Here is a 20674-nt window from a genome sequence, read left to right on the forward strand (position 1 = left end):
TGGGATTACTGGGATGGCAGCCCTGCTCTTTAGGTCCACTAGCATGTGGGGTGGCTGGTTTCACCCTCTGCAGTCCACCACTGACGATGCCTGTACATGCATGGCTCTGGTCTCAGAGTCTTTCTTCCTTCCTTCACTTTGGCTCTGTTCCTTTCCTCCCAGAATGGTGACATTTCTTTTGGTATAAAATTTTCAAATTTTTTCTTTCTCTTGTGCAATTCATGAAAGTCCAAAGCAATCAGACAAGAAAGTAGTATACAGATCTTTCCTGTGTAATTGCATTTCTATTCCTGGCTTCCAGTAAGATGGTTGATTAGAACCATGAATTGCACAGCTCATCTCTTGAAAATTTCCCAGCCTCAATCTTAGTGTTCTCTCCAGAGCACACTTTCTTCTTTTTTGTAATATGGATATGCTGAGAGTTTTCCAAATCATCAAGTGGTGGTTCTTATTTGCTTAATACTTTATTCTTCAATTTATATCTTTCATCTCACATTTTATTATAAGCAATTTTCCAAATTTTGTTTGAAAATTTCCTCAGCCAAATATCCAAATTCATCACTTGTAAGCTCTACTTCTCACTAAAAATTAGTACATCACTCACCTGAGTTCACTTTCAAAAATCTCCTTTTCTCCAATGTCCAATACTATGTTTGTTATTGCCTTTTTTATCTGATCTCACCAGAAGGAACAAAATGATGTTCTTCTCTTGTATAATAGCTGGCTGGGTTTCCTGTGGCTCTTTCAACTCAAATACTGTGAAAACAATCACAGAGAAGGTACTAGCCACTCAAATTGTGATTGCAAGACTGCTGAACAGTTTTTAATATAAAAAGAAATAATCATATCACTGGGGGACTCACTGTGGATGGGAAGTCCTTAAGAACTGCTAAGATGTGTGAGGTTAAAGTTAAAAAAAATTGATATTTAAGGATTGCTTGTAAGTATAGTAATAATATTAAAGTCATAAATCTCAGTTTTAAATAATAAGCATAAATCATCATATAATGCTAATAATTTCATAATATCAAAAGTAATGTTAACTTTTGTATTTCAACCAAGGTATCTGTGATAGTTATGGAGGTGTGCCATCTACATATTTCTTCAAGTAAGAACTCGCTGAGAGCAATGTAGTTATCTGACAGCCTCAAACCACGGTACTCATGCCAAGGCTATGCATGTTTGAGATTTTCACTGACAAATCATGGCCACGTGAAACAGACTCCAGGTTTTTTCTACCCAAGGTGGGAGTGGACTTTTTTAATGGGCAATCTTATTAATTAATTAATTAATTAATTTTAATTAAAATGTAATGTTTTATTAGCCCCAGGGGTACAGGTCTGTGAATTGCCAGGTTTACACACTTCACAGCACTCACCATAACACATACCCTCCCCAATCTCCATAACCCTACCACCTTCTCCCTCCCCCCCTTCCCCTGGCAACCCTCAGTTTGTTTCACGAGATTAAGGGTCTTTTATGCTTTGTCTCCCTCCTGATCCCATCTTGTTTCACTTATTCTTTTCCTATCCACAAACCCCCCACATTGCATCTCCACTTCCTCATATCAGGGGGATCATATGATAGTTGTCTTTCTCCAATTGACTTATTTTGCTAAGCATAATAACCTCTAGTTCTATCCATGTTGTCACAAAAGGCAAGATTTAATTTGTGAAGGCTGCATAGTATTCCATTATGTGTATATACTACATCTTCTTTATCCATTCATCTGTTGATGGACATCTAAGTTCTTTCCATAGTTTAGCTATTGTGGGTATTGCTGCTATAAACATCCAGGTGCATGTGCCCCTTCAGATCACTGCATTTGTATCTTTAAGGTAAATACCCAGTAGTGCAATTGCTGGGCCATAGGATAGCTCTATTTTCAACTTTTTGAGGAACCTCCAAGCTCTTCTCCAGAGTGGTTGCACCAGCTTGCATTCCCACCAACATGTAGGAGGGCTTTCCTTTCTCCTCATCCTCACCAGCAATGGTCATTTCCCGACTTGTTAATTTTAGCCATTCTGACTGGTGTGAGGTGGTATCTCATTTTGATTTTGATTTTTTATTTCCCTGATGCTGAGTGATGTGGAGCACTTTTTCATGTGTCTGTGGGCCATCTGGATGTCTTCTTTGCAGAAATGTCTGTTCATGTCCTCTGCCCATTTCTTGATTGGATTATTTGTTCTTTGGTGTTGAGTTTGCTAATCTCTTTATAGATTTTGGATACTAGCCTTTTACCTGATATGTCATATGTAAATATCTTCTCTCATTCTGTCAGTTGTCTTTTGTTTTTGTTAACTGTTTCATTTGCTGTGCAAAAGTTTTTTATCTTGATGAAGTCTCAATAGTTCATTTTTGCCCTTGCTTCCCTTGCATTTGATGATGTTCCTAGGAAGAAGCTGCTGCAGCTGACATTGAAGAGGTTGCTGTCTGTGTTCTCCTCAAGTATTTTGATGGATTCCTGTCTCACATTGAGGTCCTTCATTCATTTTGAGTCTATTTTTGTGTGTGGTATAAAGAAATGGTCCAGTTGCATTTTTCTGCATGTGGTGTACAATTTTCCCAACACCATTTGTTGAAGAGACTGTCTTTTTCCATTGAACATTCTTTCCTGCTTTGTCAAAGAGTAGTTGAGCATAGAGTTGAGGGTCTATTTCTGGGGCTCTCTATTCTGTTCCACTGACCTATGTATGTGTTTTTGTGCCAGTATCACACTGTCTTGATGATGACAGCTTTGTAATAGACTTTGAAGTCTCGAGTTGTGATGCCACCAACTTTGGCTTTCTTTTTCAACATTTCTCTGGATATTCAAGGTCTTTTCTGGTTGCATATTAATTTTAGGATTATTTGTTCAATTTCTATTGAAAAAAATGGATAGGATTTAGATAGGGATTGCATTAAATATGTAGATTGCTTTAAAGAGCATAGACATTTTCACAATATTTGTTCTTCTAATCCAGGAGCATGGAACATTTTTCCATTTCTTTGTGTCTTCCTCAATTTCTTTCATGAGTATAGTTTTCTGAGTATAGATTGTTTGCCTCTTTAGTTAGGTTTATTCCTAGGTATCTTGTTGTATTGGGTACAATTATAAATGGGATAGGCACCTTAATTTCTCTTTCTTCTGTCTTGTCATTGGTTTAAATAAATGCAACTGATTTCTGTGCATTGATTTTATATCCTGACACTTTACAGAATTCTTATACAAGTTATAGCAGATTTGGAGTGGACTCCTTTAAGTTTTCCACATATAGTATCATATCATCTGCAAACAGTGATAGTTTGACTTCTTTGCTGATTTGGATGCCTTTAATTTCTTTTTGTTGTCTGATTGCCGAGGCTAGGACTCCTAGTACTTACTATGTTGAATAGCAGTTGTGATAATGGACATCCCTGCCATGTTCCTGACCTTAGCAGAAAAGCTCTCGGCTTTTTTTTTTCCATTGGGAATGATATTTTCAGTGAGTTTTTCATAGATGGGGTGGATAATATTGAGGTATCCCTACACTTTGAAGAGTTTTGATCAGGAAGGGATGCTGTATTTTGTCCAATGCTTTTTCAACATCTATTGAGAGTATCATATGGTTCTTGTATTTTCTTTTATTAATGTATTATATCACATTGATTAGCGGATGTTGAACCAACCTTGCAGCCTGGAATAAATATCACTTGATGAGAGTTTTCGAATCTGTGTTCATCAAGGATATTGGTCTGTAATTCTCTTTTTTGATGGGATCCTTGTCTGGTTTTGGGATCAAGGTAATGCTGACCTCATAAAATGAGTTTGGAAGTTTTCCTTCCATTTCTATTTTTCAGAACAGTTTTAGGAGAATAAGAATTAATTCTTCTTTAAATGTTTGGTAGAAGCCATCTGACCCTGGGCTCTTGTTTGTTGGGAGATTTTTGATGTCTGCTTCAATCTCCTTACTGGTTATGGGTCTATTCAGGTTTTCTATTTCTTCCTGTTTCAGTTGTGGTATTTTATTTATATGTCTCTAGGAATGGACCCATTTTTTCCAGATTTTCAAATTTGCTAGCATATAGTTGCTCATAATATGTACTTATAATTGTTTATATTTCTTTGGTGTAGGTGGTGATCTCTCCTCTTTCATTCATGATTTTATTTATTTGGGTCCTTTCTCTTTTCTTTTTGATAAATCTGGCCAGGGGGTTATCAATCTTATTAATTCTTTCAAAGAACCAGCTGCTAGTTTTGTTGATTTCTTCTATTGCTTTTTTTTTTCTATTTCATTGATTTCTGTTCTGATCTTTATGATTTCTCTTCTCCTGCTGGATTTAGGCCCTTTTTTTCTTTTTTCTGTTCTTTCTCCAGCTCCTTTAGGTGTAGGGTTAGGCTGTGTATTTGAAACCTTTTTGTTTCTTGGGAAAGGCTTGTACAGCTATATATTTTCCTCCCAGGACTGCCTTTGTTGTGTCACACAGATTTTGAACCATTGTGTTTTTATTATCATTTGTTTTCATGATTTTTTCAATTATTCTTTAATTTTTTGGTTGACCTATTCATTCCTTAGTAGGATGCTCTTTACTCTCTATGTATTTGTGTTCTTTCCAAATTTCCTCTTGTGATTGAGTTCTAGCTTCAAATAATTGTGGTCTGAAAATATGCAGGGAATGATCCCAATCTTTTGATACCACTTGAGACCTTATTTATTACCCAGGATGTGATCTATTCTGGGGAATGTTCCATGTGCACCAGAGAAGAATGTGTATTCTGTTGTTTTGGGGTGGAATGTTCTGCATATACCTGTGATGTCCATCTGGTCCAGTGTCTCATTTAAAACCTTTATTTCCTTGTTGATCTTTTGCTTGGATGATCTGTACATTTCAATGAGGGGAGTGTTAAAGTCCCCTACTATTATTGTATTATTGTCGATGTGTTTCTTTTATTTTTTTAATTAATTGATTGATATAGCTGGCTGCTCCCATGTTAGGGTCATAGATATTTAAAATTGTTAGATCTTCTTGTTGGACATATCCTTTGAGTATGATATAGTGTCCTTCCTCATCTCTTATTATAGTCTTTGGCTTAAAATCTAATTGGTCTAAGGATTGCCACCCCAGCTTTCTTTTTATGTCCATTAGTATGGAAAATTGTTTTCCATGCCCTCACTTTAAATATGGAGGTGTATTTGGGTCTAAAATGAGTTTCTTGTAGACAGCATATTGATGGGTTTTGTTCTTTTATCTCGTCTGATACCCTGCATCTTTTGACTGGGGCATTTAGCCCATTTACATTAAGAGTAACTATTGAGAGATATTAATTTAGACCCATTTTATTGCCTGTAAGGTGACTATTACTGTATATTGTCTCTGTTCCTTTCTGTCCTACTACTTTTAGGCTCTCTCTTTGCTTAGTGGACCCCTTTCAATATTTCCTATAGAGCTGATTTGGTGTTTACAAATTCTTTTAGTTTTTGCTTGTCCCGGAAGCTTTTAATCTCTCCTATTTTTAATGATAGCCTAGCTGGATATAGTATTCTTGGCTGCATGTTTTTCTCATTTAGTGCTCTGAATATATCATGCCAGTTCTTTCTGGCCTGCCAGGTCTCTGTGGATAAGTCTGATGCCTATCTACTATTTTTACCATTGTATGTTACAGGCTTCTTGTCCCAGGCTGTTTTCAGGATTTTCTCTTTGTCACTAAGACTTGTAAATTTTACTATTAGATGATGGGGTGTTGACCTATTCTTACTGATTTTGAGTGGGGTTCTCTGTGTCTCCTGGATTTTGGCTATTGTTCCCTTTGCCATATTAGGGAAATTCTCTAGAATAATTCTCTCCAATATACCTTCTGCTCTCCTCTCTCTTTCTTCTTCTTCTGGACTCCCAATTATTCTAATGTTCTTTCACCTTATGGTATCACTTATCTCTCAAATTCTCCCCTCGTGGTCCAGTAGTTGCTTGTCTCTCTTTTGTTCAACTACTTTATTCTCTGTCATTTGGTCTTCTATATCACTAATTCTCTCTTCTGCCTCATTTATCCTAGCAGCAAGAGGCTCCATTTTTTATTGCACCTCATTGATAGCTTTTTTGATTTCAACTTGGTTAGATTTTAGTTCTTTAATTTCTCCAGAAAGGCTTTTGTTTCTCCAGACAGGGCTTCTCTAATATCTTCCATGTCTTTTTTGAGTTCGGCTAGCACCTTGAGAATCATCATTCTGAACTCTAGATCTAACATATTACCAATGTCTATATTATGTCCCTAGGCTTTAGCATGGCCTCTTGTTCTTTTTTTTTGTGTGTGTGTGGTGAGTTTTTCCACCTTGTCATTTTATCCAGATAGCAGTATATGAAGGAGTAAATACAATACTAAAAGGGTGGCAAAGACGCCAGGAAAATGTGCTTTAACCAAATGAGAAGAGACCCCAAATCATGGGGCTAATAAAGGGAGTAAAAAGAAGTACAGGAAAAAAAAAAATTAGAAAAAAAAAGAAAAAAATATAAAAAAGACAATGCATATATATTAGACTGGTGAATAAAACAGGGTGACCCTTGGGCGCCTGGGTGGCTCAGTGGGTTAAGCCTCTGCCTTAGGCTCAGGTCATGATCTCAGGGTCCTGGGATCGAGTCCCGCATCAGGCTCTCTGCTCAGCAGGAAGCCTGCTTCCTCCTCTCTCTCTCTCTGCCTGCGTCTCTGCCTACTTGTGATCTCTCTCTGTCAAATAAATAAATAAAATATTAAAAAAAAAACAGGGTCACCCACCTAATTTGCAGAGTATTTTGGTCTTTTAGAAGAAACTACCTCATAAAATGTTAAAGAATAAAAACATATATAAGGGTAAACACAGTGAAAGGATGGAATATGACTACAAAGATGAAAAAACAATTAATTTTTAAAGAAGGAATTGATAAGATAAGTTGGTTGGGAGAATAAAGAAAAAGTAAGTGGAGAAAATTTTCTCAGGGTGGAGAATAGAACAAAGCCCTGTGCTAGATTTAGGGTATATTTTGATCTATTAGAAGAAGTTGTATCCCAATTTTTTTAGGAAAAAAAAAAACCCAATGTGTATACCAAAAATAAAGTTTGATACTATGAAGGATAACATATGGCTGTAATAATGAAGGTTCAAAAGAGATTTCTTTTTTTTTCTTTTTTATGGAAGGTATTGTTAAACTAGTTAAAAATCGTTTAAAGAGGAAAGGGTAAAAGTTAAAAAAGAATTTAACAGAAGAAAAAAAATAAAATAAAAAAAATTAACTTTGAAAGACTAACAAATCATGGGGAGAAAACCATGAGTTCCATGATTTGTTTTCTCCTCCTCTGGAATTCTACTGTTCTCCTTGGTAAGTGAATTTGGTCTTGGCTGGATTTCTTGTTGATCTTCTGGGGGGAGGGTCCTTTTGGTGATTCTGAAGTGTCTTTGCCTGAGGTGGAATTGCACTGTCCCTTACCAGGGGCCATGCTAAGTAATCTACTCGGGTTCGCTTCTGGGAGCTTTTGTTCCCTGAACGCTTTCTGTAGAGTTCTGAGGACAAGAATGAAAATGGTGGCCTCCCAATATCTGGCCGGGAGGAGCCGAGAGCTCGGGGCCCCACTCCTCAGTTTGCCCTCAGAGAAACTCGCTTAATCATTCCTGTCTCCCTGGCCTCCGGCTGTGCTCTGAGCTCACCCAGCCTCTGACAAAGCGTCTCTGTCTCTGGCACATAGCCCTGCCTGCACATCCTGCAGATCCCTGTGCTCTTTTGTGGGGGGTCTCCCCACAACTTGTGTGGGTCTCCACTCACAGACCAGTGGCCTGTGCCATGGATCACAATTCAAGGAAACCCTGAGTTGAGAGCTCACTCCTCAGCTCTGTTCTGTAGTCGGCTTCCCTGCTTTAATACCTGTGAGCTCTGTGACACTCAGACACTCCCAATCCTTCTGTGACCCCATGGGACCTGAGACCACACTGTCCCCGCATGGGCTTCACCCCAGCTTAGCCTCTGGAGCGATTCCCCTCAGTGGAGCAGACTTTTAAAAGCTCTGATTTTGTGCTCTATTGCTCCACCACTTGCTGGGAGCCAGACCTTCCCCCCACAATCTATCTTCCCATCGCTTTAGATTCAGTTCTCTGCCAGTCCTACCTTTCAGAAAGTGGTCTATTTTCTGTTCCTAGAATTGCTGTTCTTCTTCTCTTCGATCTCCTGTTGGATTTGTAGGTGTTCAGAATGGCTTGTTAAACTATTGAGCTGATCTGCTACCTGATGTCGTCTAAGCCTGCTACTTATCTGCCTTCTCCCTCCTTAATGGGCAATCTTTGCCTTGAGGCCTTCCACTGACCTGGATGAGGAATTCTCATAAATGAGCTGCAGTCTGAAGGCCTTGTACTGAATCCTCTTTTATTCTAGGGTTTCCATGCCCATTGCAATACTCACTACCCTTTACCAATCACAAGTGTTTCCTCCTCAAAATCCTTTGTGCTTCTAATTCCTTTTCATAATATCCAAACTTCCAGAATATTAATATCTAATTAATTATGGCTAATTTGACTTATAGGTCAAACTCCACATGCAATCAATTTTCTGTCTTCTTCTACATTAAAAAAAGTAATACTCAATTAAATGTTGGCAGTAAGTGTTTGGTAGTATTGAACAATTTCCTGTTTCATATTAAACATGGATCCAGAAGTTTTGGTGAGACTCACACTGAAGTTTTCTTTATATATTCTGGCTACTGCTAAAGCAATAAGCACAGCATAATCAAAAGTGAGTAAAGTAGGGGCGCCTGGGTGTCTCAGTGGGTTAAGCTGCTGCCTTCGGCTTAGGTCATGATCTCGGGGTCCTGAGATCGAGTACCGTGTTGGGCTCTCTGCTCAGCAGGGAGTCTGCTTCTCTCTGTCTCTCTCTCTCTCTCTCTGCCTGCCTCTCTGTCTACTTGTGATCTCTCTGTCCAATAAATAAATAAATAAATAAATCTTTGAAAAAAAAAATTGAGTAAAGTAAACATTTCACCTTGGGAGTCTCCATAAATAAACGCACCTTAATGCATTTTTGGGTGCATTTGATTTGTGAAAGTATTTTTTCATGTCCTGGTGAAGTATTTGAACACCGTTTTCAATGTGCCTCATAACATGTCTTTGTTTTCTTAGTCAAAAAATTGAAGGAAATAACATATTGGAAAAGAGTCACACTCCAGTAATCAAACTATTTGTAATAAGAAGTTCCTTTTTAAGAGCTCCCATCTTTGTAAGAAATTCTGAACATTAAAATTCATGATAACTTGATTCTAAAGAAACAGATCCATGTGATTTTAGGAAAAGAATATATTTCTCATAGATACTACTTTAACAAGTCATTTAAATCATAAAAATATGGTCTTTCCTGGTATTATCAATGTCATAGGAAATGATATCAACTCATCTTTCATGTCATAACTGAGAAGAACACCTTTAGTCTTGTCAGACAGCATACTTCAATACATTTCCTTAAAAGGGTTTTTTAAAAAATATTGTAGGTTTTTTTTCAACTCTAAATTTTGTGTAAATATACACAATTTCACTGCTACTCTTCAGCAAATTTAAAAAGAGAAAAAGACCAAATAATTTCCGAGCAAACTTTTCCTCAAGAGCTAACATTCCCTTCTATTTTCACTTACCTGATGATGAGTGATGTTGAGCACCTTTTCATGTGTCAACAGACACATGACCATCTGGACGTCTTCTTTGGAAAAATGTCTATTTACGTTTTCAACCCATTTCTTAACTGGATTATTCATTTTTGGGGTGTTGAGTTTGAAAAATTCTTTATAGCTTTTGGATATTAAGCTTTTTCAGATATATCATTTGCGAATATCTCCTTCCAGTAAAAGGTTGCCTTTTACATTTGTTGATTATTACCTTTGTTGTGCTGAAGCTTTTTAACTTAAAATCCCAATAGCTCATTTTTGCTTACCTCAGAAGACATGTCTAGTAAGAAGTTTATATAACCTAGGTCACAAAGGTTGCTAACAGCATTGCTGCAGGATTTTAATGGTTTCCTCTCTCTCATTTAGGTCTTTAATCCATTTTGAATTTATTTTCATGGATGGTGTAAACAAGCATACAGTTTCACTCTTTTGGATGCTGTTGTCCCAACACCATGTGTTAAGACACTGTCTTTTTTCCATTGGATATTATTTCCTGTTTTTTTGAAGACTAGTTGATCATACAGATGTGTGTCCATTTCTGGAGTTTCTGTTCTGTTTAATTTATCTGTGTCTGTTTTTGAGCCAGTACCATCCTATCTGGATGACAACAGCTTAAAGTCTGGAACTGTGCTGACTCTTGGCTTTTCTTTTTCAGGATTGCTTTGGATATTTGGGATCTTTTATGGTTCCATACAAATTTCAGGATTGTTTGTTCTAGGTCTACAAAAAACATTGGTGATATCTTCATGGGGATTGCATTAAATGTGTAGATTGTTTTGTCTAGTCAAACATTTTAACAGTATTTGTTCTTTCACTCCATGAGCCTGGGATGTTTTTTCATTTCTCTGTGTCACCTTCAATTTTTTTCTTAAGTGTTCAATATTTTCAGAGTACAGGTCTTTTACCTCAGATACATGTTTATTCCTAGGTATCTTATCGGATTTGGTGCAATTATAAATGGGATTTATTCCTTGATTTATCTTTCTGCTGCTTCATTGTTAGTGTATAGAAGTGCAATAGATTTCTGTATGTTTATTTTATATTCTGTGACTTTGCTGAATTTATATATCAGTTTTAATATTTTTTATACAGTCTCTTGAGTTTCTTATGTAGAATATCATGTCATCTGTGAATAGTGAGGTACAACCTCACAAATGTCAGTTGGCTAAAATTAACAACACAGGAAACAACAGATTCTGGTGAAGCTGTTGATAAAGAGAAACCCTCTTGCACTCTTGGTGGGAATGCAAACTGGTATAGCCACTCTGGAAAACAGAATGGAGATTCTTCAAAAAGTTAAAAATAGAACTACCCTAAAACCTAGCAATCACACTTAGGTACTTACCTAAAGGATATGAAATCACTGATTTGAAGGGGCATATGCACCCTAATGTTTATAGCAATATAATCAACAATAATAAAATCATAGAAAGAATCCACATACCCATTGAGTAAAGAAGATATATATAGATATAGATATAGATATCGATATAGATAGATATAGATAGATAGATAGATAGATAGATATAGATAGATAAATTACTCAGCCATCAAAACTAATGAAATTTTGCCATATGCAACAATGTGAATGGAGACTATTATGCTAAGCAAAATAAGTCAGAGAAAGACAAATACCATATGATTTCACACATATGTGGAATTTAAGAAATAAAACAGATGAACAGACGGGAAAGAAAAAACAAAAACAAAAAACAAAAAACAAAAAATGATGGAGAGGAAGGCATATCATAACAGACTCTCAAGTATACAGAACAAACTCAGGCTGCTGGAGGGGAGGTGGGCAGGGGATGTGCTAAATAGATGATGGGTATTAAGGAGTGCACTTGCTGTGATGAGTAGTGGATGCTATATGTAAGTGATAAATCACTAAATTCTAGTCCTCAAAACAATATTACACTATATGTTAACTAACTGGAATTTAAATAAAAATTGAAAAAAAAATAATAAGTAGGATGGCCTGGGTAGCTCAGTTAGTTAAGCATTTGCCTTTGACTCAGGTCATGATCTCAGGGTCCTGGGATCAAGCCCCACATTGGGCTCCCTACTCTGCAGGGACCTTACTTCTCCCTCTCCCTCTGCTACTAATTTTGCCTGTGTGCTTTCTCTCTCTCTCTCAAATAAATTAATAAAATCTTTAAATAACAATAGTAATAGTAATAATAATAAATACAAATTAAAATATAAAATAAAAAGTATTTTGCATGAAAATAAAATTTAAAAAACTTAAAATTTCACTATTTTGTTCTATTATGTTTCCATTGTTTTCCCACAGTTAAATTTTATTCTTAGCATATTTTTCTTATTTATTTACTTATTTATTTATTTACTATGGCAGAAATTATTGCAATCCCAACAAATCCATCTACAAATTCTACTGATTTTGAAGGTTTAAAAATTTGCTAATGGTAAGGTAATTTTAAGTGAGTTGCTGTATTTTGTAAGTAATTTGACTATGAAAGCAATTTAAAAGTGAAAGGATGTGTGGTTTATTCTCTCTTTTCCTGCCTTTTTATCTACTTATAATCTTATTTGTGATTCAAAAACTTAAAATATAAGTTATTTAGTTTTAAGTGAAGTATTACTCTCTTTTCAGTAAGAACAATATTTCTCAACAACTTCACAAATACTGTTTTTGGTCCTGTAGTATATAGTTCTTTAAGTTTCTTCACATTTTAACAAATAAGTTCATAATAACTTTGCTTTGAGTATCCTACTTACCAAAGAGTATAGATTGTTTAATACTATAATAGTGAATAGAACATGTAAACTAAAGCTGGTACACAAAAGTAACCTAAATTTATAGTTACTATGTCCATCACAGTCAATAAAATATTTTTGAGTACTTCCTATTCATCTAGCTTCCATCTAGATGTCAAAGATAAAGAAATATTTCATATTTACAGCCCTCATGTTATTTAAATATTAAAAAAAGACAGGACAAAAAGGCTAAGTGGGAAAGGAGAGATAAATAAAAACTTAAGGATAATAAGAAAAAATATTACTTTTTTTTCTATATTCTTCCTTTATTTTTAGACTTAGCTATAATCCTCAATATTTCATTATGAATATAATAATTTATTGAATATTTAATAGTTGAATGGAATCATTTAACAGTGCATGTACTCCTTTATTGGACTATCAAAATAATACCCATCTCCATTGTCTACATAATTTCTTAGCACTTATAATAATGATAAAGTCCCTGTTATTTATTTTTATTTGTTATTTATTTATTTATATTATTTTGTCCTCCTAATGTTTGTGAACCTAACTGAAGGCATTTTTTAGCATAACTTGAGAAAGGAATGTTTTACCTAGGTTCTGTCCAACTACTGAAATTTTGAGGTTACATATTTGCTCAGAAGTTTGCCTGGTAACTTAAGAAGATAATACAAATAATTCAAAATCATTTGAAGTTAGTAATCCCATCTCCCCTCATATTAATGTTACCGAAACAACAAACTCTCTAACAACAGGGGATATATCTTCAATATTTAGTGTATAGCCTATCAAATAATGGATGCCAAGTATACAGTGGAATGGTGGTATACATTAATAAATTGTTAAATATCAGGGTTGACCTTCTTGATATTATTCCTTAATTTTTATCAATAAATTACTAAAATTTCTGTTTTTTATTAAAAATAATTTCAGACACATTTATTATACTAAAAGGCAATGGTATTTTGTTTAAACAAATTTTCTTGTTAGGAAGAATCACTTTCCTTTACAATCATGAATTTTGCTTTCTCCAGCTTTAGTAGCTAGTTCTAATTGTCTGGAATGTGTTAAACTATAATATGAATTTTCATGTTACATCATCCTAGATTTGTTGAAGGTTTCTAACTATCACAAGCTGTACAGGCAAAGGAAGAGAGAGGAAAAACAAAACAAAACAAAAGAATGAGAATCCCTTCTATGGATATGCTGAAATGCCAGAAATGGAATTTTAAATGTAGATGAGAGTTTAAATGTTATAAGTTAAAGCATTGTTCTATAACACAGAATACTGAGATCTGAGGAGGTAACTAATTCAGCTTTTCTGAGCCAGGTCTGGCCTCAGCATTGATTTAATCCAGATCACCTTGCCCAGATAGTGTCTACTCACATTCAATTAATTTATTTCCACTTTATTGTTTCCAAATGAAGCATCCTTATAGTTTTTCTTGTTCTGCTACAATAGTTTCTTCTTATCTTTAGTAATCTAGAAAATTAAAATTATTTTTCTAGATCATACTTTTTTAAAGAGATTTTTAAAATTATTATTTATTTATTTGAGAGGGGGAGAGAGAGAATGAGAGTGAGCACAAGCAGGTAGAAGAGCAGAGGGAGAGGGAGAAGGAGACTTCCTGCTGAGCAGGGAGCCCAACGTGGGGCTCTATCCCAGGGCCCTGGGATCATTACCTGAGGTCAAGGCAGACAACTTAACAAAAGAGCTAACCAGGGACCCCATTTCTAGGTCATTCTTGCCATATATATATATATATATATATATATATAATTTTTTTTTTAAAGTTATGAGAATGTGAGAGTTTATTCCTGATTTGAATATGTTTTACAAAGAGCCATTTATTTAACTGTCCACTTTGATGATGATTGAGATTTAGATCTTTAGGATTTTCTTTTATACTTTTCTAACAAGAGTAGCCTTTTAAGGTTTCACTTTGCATCATGGTAGATTGTTGGCACAATGTAAATGGAAACTTCTTTTTTCTTTTAATTTTTAATTTTTTATAAACATATATTTTTATTCCCAGGGGTACAGGTCTGTGAATCACCAGGTTTACACACTTCACAGCACTCACCAAAGCACATACCCTCCCCAATGTCCATAACCCCACTCCCCTTCTCCCATCCCCCACCCAGCAACCCTCAGTTTGTTTTGTGAGATTAAGAGTCACTTATGGTTTGACTCCCTCCCAATCCCATCTTGTTTCATTGATTCTTCTCCTACCCACTTAAGCCCCCATGTTGCATCCCCACTTCCTCATATCAGGGAGATCATATAATAGTTGCCTTTCTCTGCTTGACTTATTTTGCTAAACATGATACGCTCTAGTTCCATCCATGTTGTCGCAAATGGCAAGATTTCATTTCTTTTGATGGCTGCATAGTATTCCATTGTGTATATATACCACATCTTCTTGATCCATTCATCTGGTGATGGACATCTAGGTTCTTTCCATAGTTTGGCTATTGTGGACATTGCTGCTATAACATTCGGGTGCATGTGCCCCTTCAGAGCACCACGTTTGTATATTTAGGGTAAATGCCCAGTAGTGCAATTGCTGGGTCATAGGGCAGTTCTATTTTCAACATTCTGAGGAACCTCCATGCTGTTTTCCAGAGTGGTTGCACCAGCTTGCATTCCCACCAACAGTGTAGGAGGGTACCCCTTTCTCCGCATCCTCGCCAGCATCTGTCATTTCCTGACTTGTTGATTTTAGCCATTCTGACTGGTGTGAGGTGATATCTCATTGTGGTTTTGATTTGTATTTCCCTGATGCCGAGTGATATGGAGCACTTTTTCATGTGTCTGTTGGCCATCTGGATGTCTTCTTTGCAGAAATGTCTGTTCATGTCCTCTGCCCACTTCTTGATTTGATTATTTGTTCTTTGGGTGTTGAGTTTGATAAGTTCTTTATAGATTCTGAACACTAGTCCTTTATCTAATATGTCGTTTGCAAATATCTTCTCCCATTCTGTCAGTTGTCTTTTGATTTTGTTAACTGTTTCCTTTGCTGTGCAAAAGCTTTTGATCTTGATGAAATCCCCAATAGTTCATTTTGGCCCTTGCTTCCCTTGCCTTTGGTGATGTTCCTAGGAAGATGTTGCTGCGGCTGAGGTCGAAGAGGTTGCAACCTGAGTTCTCCTCAAGGATTTTGATGGATTCCTTTCGCACATTGAGGTCCTTCATCCATTTTGAGTCTATTTTCGTGTGTGGTGTAAGAAAATGGTCCAATTTCATTTTTCTGCCTGTGGCTGTCCAATTTTCCCAACACCATTTATTGAAGAGGCTGTCTTTTTTCCATTGGACATTCTTTCCTGCTTTGTCGAAGATTAGTTGACCATAGAGTTGAGGGTCTATTTCTGGGCTCTCTATTCTGTTCCATTGATCTATGGGTCCGTTTTTGTGCCAGTACCATGCTGTCTTGATGATGACAGCTTTGTAATAGAGCTTGAAGTCCGGAATTGTGATGCCACCAACTTTGGCTTTCTTTTTCAATATCCCTTTGGCTATTCGAGGTCTTTTCTGGTTCCATAGAAATTTTAGAATTATTCGCTTCATTTCTTTGAAAAAGATGGATGGTATTTTGCTAGGAATTGCATTAAATGTGTAGAGTGCTTCAGGTAGCATAGACATTTTCACAATATTTATTCTTCCAATCCAGGAGCATGGAACATTTTTCCATTTCTTTGTGTCTTCCTCAATTTCTTTCATGAGTACTTTATAGTTTTCTGAGTATAGATTCTGTGCCTCTTTGGTTAGGTTTATTCCTAGGTATCTTATGGTTTGGGGTGCAATTGTAAATGGGATGGACTCCTTAATTTCTCTATCTTCTGTCTTGTTGTTGGTGTAGAGAAATGCAGCTGATTTCTGTGCATTGATTTTATATCCTGACACTTTACTGAATTCCTGTACAAGTTCTAGCAGTTTGGGAGTGGAGTCTTTTGGGTTTTCCACATATAGTATCATATCATCTGCAAAGAGTGATAATTTGACTTCTTCTTTGCTGATTTGGATGCCTCTAATTTCCTTTTGTTGTCTGACTGCTGAGGCTAGGACTTCTAGTACTATGTTGAATAGCAGTGGTGACAATGGACATTCCTTCCGTGTTCCTGACCTTAGCAGAAAAGCTTTCAGTTTTTCTCCATTGAGAATGATATTTGCAGTGGGTTTTTCATAGATGGCTTTGATGATATTGAGGTATATGACCTCTATCCCTACAATTTGAAGAGTTTTAATCAGGAAGGGATGCTGTACTTTGTCAAATGCTTTTCCAGCATCTATTGAGAGTATCATATGGTTCTTGTTCTTTCTTTTATTGATGTGTTGTATCTCACTGACTGATTTGCAGATGTTGAACCAACCTTGCAGCCCTGGAATAAATCCCACTTGGTAGTGGTGAATAATCCTTTTAATGTACTGTTGAATCCTATTGACTATATTTTGGTGAGAATTTTCGCATCTGTGTTCATCAAGAATATTGGTCTATAGCTCTCTTTTTTGATGGGATCCTTGTCTGGTTTTGGGATCAAGGTGATGCTGGCCTCATAAAATGAGTTTGGAAGTTTTCCTTCCATTTCTATTTTTTGGAACAGTTTCAGGAGAATAGGAATTATTTCTTCTTTAAATGTTTGGTAGAATTCCCCCGGGAAGCCGTCTGGCCCTGGGCTTTTGTTTGTTTGGAGATTTTTAATGACTGTTTCAATCTCCTTACTGGTTATGGGTCTGTTCAGGCTTTCTATTACTTCCTGGTTCAGTTGTGGTAGTTTATATGTTTCTAGGAATGCATCCATTTCTTCCAGATTGTCAAATTTATTGACGTAGAGTTGCTCAGAGTATGTTCTTATAATAGTTTGTATTTCTTTGGTGTTAGTTGTGATCTCTCCTCTTTTATTCATGATTTTATTTATTTGGGTCCTTTCTCTTTTCTTTTTCATAAGTCGGGCCAGGGGTTTATTAATTTTATTAATTCTTTCAAAGAACCAGCTCCTAGTTTCATTGATTTGTTCTATTCTTTTTTTGGTTTCTCTTTCATTGATTTCTGCTCTGATCTTTATGATTTCTCTTCTCCTGCTGGGCTTAGGGTTTCTTTCTTGTTCTTTCTCTAGCTCCTTTAGGTGTAGAGTTAGGTTGTGTACCTGAGACCTGTCTTGTTTCTTGAGAAAGGCTTGTACCGCTATATATTTTCCTCTCAAGACTGCCATTGTTGTGTCTCACAGATTTTGAACCGTTGTATTTTCATTATCATTTGTTTCCATGATTTTTTTCAATTCTTCTTTAATTTCCCGGTTGACCCATTCATTCTTTAGAAAGATGCTGTTTAGTCTCCATGTATTTGGGTTCTTTCCAAACTTCCTTTTGTGGTTGAGTTCTAGCTTTAGAGCATTGTGGTCTGAAAATATGCAGGGAATTATCCCAATCTTTTGATACCGGTTGAGTCCTGATTTAGGACCAAGGATGTGATCTATTCTGGAGAATATTCCATGTGCACTAGAGAAGAATGTGTGTTCTGTTGCTTTGAGATGAAATGTTCTGAATATATCTGTGATGTCCATCTGGTCTAGTTTGTCATTTAAGGCCTTTATTTCCTTCTTAGTATATTGTTTGGATGATCTGTCCATTTCAGTGAGGGGAGTGTTAAAGTCCCCTACTATTATTGTATTATTGTTTATGTGTTTCTTTGATTTTGTTATTAATTGGTTTATATAGTTGGCTGCTCCCACGTTGGGGGCATAGATATTTAAACTTGTTAGATCTTTTTGTTGGATAGAGCCTTTGAGTATGATATAGTGTCCTCCTCAGTCTTATTATAGTCTTTGGCTTAAAATCGAATTGATCTGATATAAGGATTGCCACTCCTGCTTTCTTCTGATGTCCATTAGCATGGTAAATTCTTTTCCACCCCCTCACTTTAAATCTGGAGGTGTCTTCGGGCTTAAAATGAGTTTCTTGGAGGCAATATATAGATGGGTTTTGTTTTTTTATCCATGCTGATACCCTGTGTCTTTTGATTGGGGCATTTAGACCATTAACATTCAGGGTAACTATTGAGAGATATGAATTTAGTGCCATTGTATTGCCTGTAAGGTGACTGTTACTGTATATTGCCTCTGTTCCTTACTGATCTACCACTTGCAGGCTCTCTCTTCGCTTAGAGGACCCCTTTCAATATATCCTGTAGAGCTGGTTTGGTGTTTGCAAATTCTTTCAGTTTTTGTTTGTCCTGGAAGCTTTTAATCTCTTCTTCTATTTTCAATGATAGCCTAGCTGGATATAGTATTCTTGGCTGCATGTTTTTCTCATTTAGTGCTCTGAAAATATCATGCCAGCTCTTTCTGGCCTGCCAGGTCTCTGTGGATAAGTCAGCTGCCAATCATAATAATTTTACCATTGTATGTTACAGACTTCCATTCCCGGGCTGCTTTCAGGATTTTCTCTTTGTCACTAAGACTTGTGAATTTTACTATTAGGTGATGGGGTGTGGGCATATTCTTATTGATTCTGAGGGGCATTCTCAGAACATCCTGAATTTTGATGCTCATTCCCTATGCCATATTGGGGAAATTCTCCCCAATAATTCTCTCCAGTATACCTTCTGCTCCCCTTTCTCTTTCTTCTTCTTCTGGAATCCCAATTATTCTAATGTTGTTTTGCCTTATGGTGTCACTTATCTCTCGAATTCTCCCCTCGTGGTCCAGTAGCTGTTTGTCCCTCTTTTGCTCAGCTTCTTTATTCTCTGTCATTTGGTCTTCTATATCACTAATTCTTTCTTCTGCCTCATTTATCCTAGCATTGAGAGCCTCCATTTTTTATTGCACCTCATTAATAGCTTTTTTGATTTCAACTTGGTTAGATTTTAGTTCTTTTATTTCTTCAGAAAGGGCTTTTATATCTCCCGAGATGGTTTCTCTAATATCTTCCATGCTTTTTTCGAGCCCAACTAGAACCTTGAGAATTGTCATTCTGAACTCTAGATATGACATATTACCATTGTCTGTATTGATTAGGTCCCTAGCCTTTGGTACTGCCTCTTGTTCTTTTTTTTGTGGTGAATTTTTCCTTCTTGTCATTTTGTCCAGATAAGAATATATGACGGAGCAAGTAAAATACTAAAAGGGTGGCAACAACCCTAGGAAAATATGCTTTAACCAAATTAGAAGAGATCCCAAATCGTGAGCGGGGAGAAAGGGGATAAAAAGAGGTTCAAAAAGAAAGAAAGGGAAAAAAGAAAAAAGAAAAAAAAAGAATTAAAAAAAGAAAACGAATAAAGAAATATATAAAAAAGAAAATATACATATATATTAGATAAACTAGTTAAAAAACGTTAAAAAAGAAATGGGTAAAAGTTAAAAAAAATTTAGCAGAAGAAGAGAAAAAAATGAAAAAGAAAAAAATTAAATTAACTGCAAGACTAAAAAAATCACAGGGTGAAAGCCATGAGTTCCGTGCTTTGCTTTCTCCTCCTCTGGAATTCTGCTGCTCTCCTTGGTATTGAAAACGCACTCCTTGGTAGGTGAACTTGGTCTTGGCTGGATTTCTTGTTGATCTTCTGGGGGAGGGGCCTGGTGTAGTGATTCTCAAGTGTCTTTGGCCCAGGTGGAATTGCACTGCCCTTACCATGGGCCAGGCTGAGTAATCCACTTGGGTTTGCTTTCAGGAGCTTCTGTTCCCTGAGCACTTTCCGTAGAGTTCCGGAGGACAGGAATACAAATGGCAGCCTCCTGGTTTCCAGCCCGGAGAAGCCGAGAGCCCAGGGCCCCACTCCTCAGTGCGCCCTCAGAGAACAGCGCCCAGTTACTCCCGTCCGCCTGACCTCTGGCTGCGCTCCGAGCTCACCGAGCCTGCGGCTGGTTCAAGGTAACACCAAGCTGTGAGCTTATTGTCAGCTCTGTTTCTAGCCAGCTTTCCCATTCCAATATCCGCAAGCTCTGCGACACTCAGACACCCTGATCCTTCTGTGACCCTGCGGGACCTGAGGCCACGCTGACACCGCGTGGGCTTCGCCCCGGTTTAGCCTCAGGAGTGATGTCCCTCAGCGGAACAGACTTTTTAGTTAACAGTCCTGATTTTGTGCTCCGTTGCTCCGCCACTTGCCGGGAGCTGGCCCCTCCCCCGGGGTCTACCTTCCTTTCGCTTTGGATTCACTTCTCCGCCGGTCCTACCTTTCGGAAAGTGGTTGTTTTTCTGTTTCCAGAGTTGCTGTTCTTCTTCTCTTCGATCTGCTGATGGATTTGCAGGTGTTTGCAATCTTTAGATAAGCTATCTAGCTGATCTCCTGCTAGCTGAAGTAGTCTCAG

The 20674-nt window shown here is 36.8% G+C and overlaps 1 long non-coding RNA gene across 1 annotated transcript in view; it reads right to left on the minus strand.

Annotated features, from left to right (window-relative positions):
• Window positions 1–20674, minus strand: part of LOC309856289 — a 1167323-nt gene that overhangs the window by 1076227 nt on the left and 70422 nt on the right. The gene's annotated exons all lie outside the window — the stretch shown is intronic.

The sequence above is a fragment of the Mustela nivalis genome (assembly GCF_964662115.1).
Source record: "Mustela nivalis genome assembly, chromosome: X".
Taxonomy (NCBI): Eukaryota; Metazoa; Chordata; class Mammalia; order Carnivora; family Mustelidae; genus Mustela; species Mustela nivalis.